The 4,140-nt window shown below is 42.4% G+C and overlaps 1 long non-coding RNA gene across 1 annotated transcript; it reads right to left on the reverse strand.

The window, feature by feature from the left end:
• Nucleotides 1-1,967: 1,967 nt before the first annotated feature.
• LOC130302208 (uncharacterized) lies at nucleotides 1,968-3,383 on the reverse strand. The gene is made up of 3 exons (XR_008852503.1): nucleotides 2,697-3,383; nucleotides 2,552-2,617; nucleotides 1,968-2,450 (listed from the first exon to the last, which is right to left on the reverse strand). It is a non-coding gene; the product is annotated as an uncharacterized LOC130302208 (long non-coding RNA).
• Between the last annotated feature and the right edge of the window lie 757 nt (nucleotides 3,384-4,140).

Genomic DNA, 4,140 nt, shown 5'->3' on the forward strand with positions numbered 1-4,140 from the left:
TATTCAAATTTACACAAGTTTAAGAAGTGACTAATCACTTGTTGTCTAATATATTCCCCCTTGTGGCAGGTGCCACGTGACAATGGTTTTCATATGGCTGGAAAGTTTGTACATTTTTGTGTTGTTTAAAAAAAAGGTGTACCTTGTGCAAGATAAAAAGCCCCAAAACATTGCTGGGGATTTAATAATCCAAGACAGGAATCTTCCTCAGAAGGAGAAGTGACCCATCTGTAGACAGCTGTTTCGTAATTATTGCCCCTCGTCAATACAAAGCAGTGCGGTGGCTGGCTGCAGAGAGGCAAAGGCTTTACACAAGGATTCAAGGAAAAAATGTATGTTTCATCCGTTATATTCTATCACACTGTAGAATTTCCTGCTGTATTCCTATCCCATTTGTATAAATTATTTGCAGTGAATTTTCAATCTCAGAACAACAATAGAAAGAGGAAAGCATAAGGGGCAGCTGCTATTAGTGTAGGGTGCCACAGAATTTGTTGAATCAAACTTGGATCAAAACTGAATCAAAATTGGATTTAGACAAATTAGATTTCTTTAGAATCAATTCATGTACATCTAAGCTTTCAAGGGCCTACATACTGTGAAAGGACAGACAAAAGTAATCACCAGCTGGCGTTGTACTCAGATACTTTTTTAAGTGTACTGTAGAGAATTTTTCTGCCCTCATCAGTGCATACCACATACCTACATCTAAGTAGTGTACTATTTTGTACCTGTTAATCTGTCAAGGGCCTAGATACTGTGAAAGGCCAGCCAAAAGTGCACAACTGCTGCTGTTCTAGACAAATACTGTTTTAAGCGTAGTGAATCGTATTGTACTCCCCTTATATACGTACTAAGTATGTAAGGCAGAGAAGTGCCAAGACGTGCACAGAGGAGTAGCAGAGGCCTAAATCCTGCAGGCAGAGGTAGCAGCAGACAAGGGGCGAGTGGCAGCAGGAGTCACAGAGGTGTGTGCTCCCGTTATCAGCTAGCAGTCGTGTCTCGACCAGCAACCCATCTGCCTTCGTCGATTGGTTAACACGGTCATCCACTTCATCACAAGTGACATCTAACATCCCCAGTCACCAATTGGTGGGTTCCTCAGACAGAACCCTCAGTTGGCATGGCTCGGGAGCAGTCCCTGTCCTCCCATTGCCTCTGTCCTATGCTGTTCCCTCCCCTACAGAAGTATCTTATTCTGTGGGTTCAGCTCCACTATTCACTGAGGACAATCTAATAGAGGTCAGTCAGCAGCTACTGCCCAGCCAAGAAGTAGAGGAGACATCTGCTGCTTCCTCCGCTAGGCGGCAAGTAGTGATGAGGAGAGTGACGTGGGAGGCGTTATTGCCAGAGTTCAGGGTCCTGAAGCAGACACCTCAAGACCAACCAAAATAGCTAAAATTTAACAACTTTTATTAAATCCAGTTAAAACCTATATTTACTATAAAATGGATACAGAGTCATCGGTCTACAATACATAAAGACTCCAAACAGGGTAGATTCCCTCCAGGATCGATCCCCTATTTAACACCCTTATCAAACCCGACGCGTTTCCCCGTGGGTTAGATATGTCCACGGTTCATCAGGGGTTATACTTAAACCCCGGACACACGGTGGAGAAATATAACTTATTCTATTCAATGTGTAACAGGCAGGATGAACACATAGAACACACAGCAAGCAGGGTTAATTAATGTACGATATAGTTTCTGTGGGATTCCTCTTCATATCTAGTCTCCAATAATGTCTTTGATAACCAATAGAACCAAGGTCCTTGATATGACCTCCAGGTTTAGTTCCACTTCCTGAAAAGCAAAAAAGCAAACAGGCAGGAAAACGACAACAAGACATATAGCCGTTAATAGATAAACGAACTAAGACCAGACAGACTAAAGATAGAAAATAATAAATAATAATTAATACTAAATAGTAAACAGACATGTGGCTCAAGCACATTAAGCACATACAGCAAAAGAAACCAGATAGCAGAATGCAAATACAAAGACAATTAGACACAGAGAATAGAATAATTTTGAAAAGTACCTGAATATCAAAGTACATCAAAGAGTGCCCATATGATATGAAATAAGCTATTAAATACAATTATTTTCTTCCTCAGCAATGGCCCCTATTAACTTGAGAAAATACAATAATATAAATTGATGAACTATAATTTATCAATTCAAATTGCATATGAACTCAAATGTGCCTTTACGTTCAAATTACCTCCGTGTGTGTACACTGATGATAGCCAAGGTACTGTTATAGCTCCCACAGAATCCACACTAAAGATGGATGGACCACTCGTCAGTAAGACCCCATAATAATATACAATTAAGTACCAAGTAATGTGACAATACAACATTACCTTTAAAGATAGGTTTCCTCCATGTGAGGGACTATGTAGCCAATAATAATTCTCACACTTCCTATCCTTCACTGCAGAGAGGCTAATGAAAAAAGGAAAGGATCCACAAACTGTATTATTACTAGGGATCTATACAAAGAAATACAGCATGATACCACAGAGATAGGCAAAGTTCACTCTTACCTCAATATATCCCTGACTGCCACAAATCCACACAGGTCAAACTCCCCTGCTTGCTTAAGGTCTACCCTGTCTGAATAGAACATGTACTATAATAAAACCAGATGGTACAGAACCTCTATAATAAGAAAGCCAAAAAAATCCTCACCTCCACTATGATCCGGGTACAGATAATGACCATACCAGACTCCGATCCAGGCTGGCGGCATCTATGCGGAGCACACCTGCTCCTTATATATGCCTCCTTCCATGTGTTGATACACGCACCGGATCAGGACGCCAGCTGCGTCACTTCCGGTCGTGTACCATGAATGAGTGTCAATGTCTAAACTACTTGCGTTCCATACCTCGCTCCTACTTGGGCCTCTATTTCCGGTTTCCGCATCAGAATGAACTGATGCGTTCCAAACCTCCCTCTCATCGGTATTTGCGTGTCAAATGAACTATGTGCGTTCTACACCACACTAGTCTGTACTTCCCCACCACGGATAAACTCAATGGTTAAGTATGGTACACATGCAAATTTCACTATATCATTGTAGACACAAGGAGGCAGTTATAATAATTTAGGTACAGGGGCCATTGATGATTACAAATGAAACACAACTAGTGACATTGACTCATCAAAATACAAAACTAAATACTGTACATACAGAAGTGAGAGGGCTCTCAAATCTAATTGCTCCTCTCCACATCAACCTAACCAACTTGCATATAGGTATTAATATAATACTATGATACACTGGGGTGTAAATTTCCCCACTCTCACAGGTATCGATACACTTTAAACTATAACTCTGATTTACGCTCATTAGAGCCAATTATTGCCACTAACTCACCCCGACAGAGAACATGGGTCTGTGTGTGATAACATTGCCAAATGTCGATACTCTAAGTATCCCTAAGGCCTTCAATATATACAATGAACAGGATGCATTAGCTTGAATGCTGAAGACGTATTCAAATAAAGCAACTAAACGATAATTGCTCATTCAGTCCTTGTGGTGTCACTGACTTTAACCTGTGAATCCACTCTGCTTCCTTTTTGAATATCCTTCTATCCCATTTCCCCTTTCTCGGGGATTTCCGGACCACTTCCATCACACAAAACGAGATTTCCCCCAGCTTTCCTGAAGCAGACACTGTTGAGGAACCAGAGGAGGACATCAGTGACATGCAGACACTTGATGATGATGAAGCCGATCACAATCGGGAGTCGGGTGCAGAAGGGACTTCATCATCATCAGGAGAAGGGAGTTGCAGGTTGCCCGTGAGGCAGCAGTTGAGCCAGCAAGGTGGTATCATGGTTGGCAGTCAGCATGGTGGCAGAAGTGGTAATTCTGGAGCCAAACGTGCCCGGGGGAGACCACCTGCTTCGCGGCAGCCTACCTTCCCAGGAGGTAGTGGAACAGGGGTTCTTGGAGACGGCTGCAGTAGCAGTCAATTAGTGCGGACTGTTGGTGGGAAAATCAGCTACTCGGCGGTGTGGCAGTTTTTCATCAAGCATCTGGGGGAGGTTCACATAGCCATATGCAAGATATGTCGGCAGAAGGTGAAGCATGGCCAGGGTCCCAATGTTGGCACCATGGCTC

Source organism: Hyla sarda, chromosome 1 (genome assembly GCF_029499605.1).
Source record: "Hyla sarda isolate aHylSar1 chromosome 1, aHylSar1.hap1, whole genome shotgun sequence".
NCBI classification, from domain to species: domain Eukaryota; kingdom Metazoa; phylum Chordata; class Amphibia; order Anura; family Hylidae; genus Hyla; species Hyla sarda.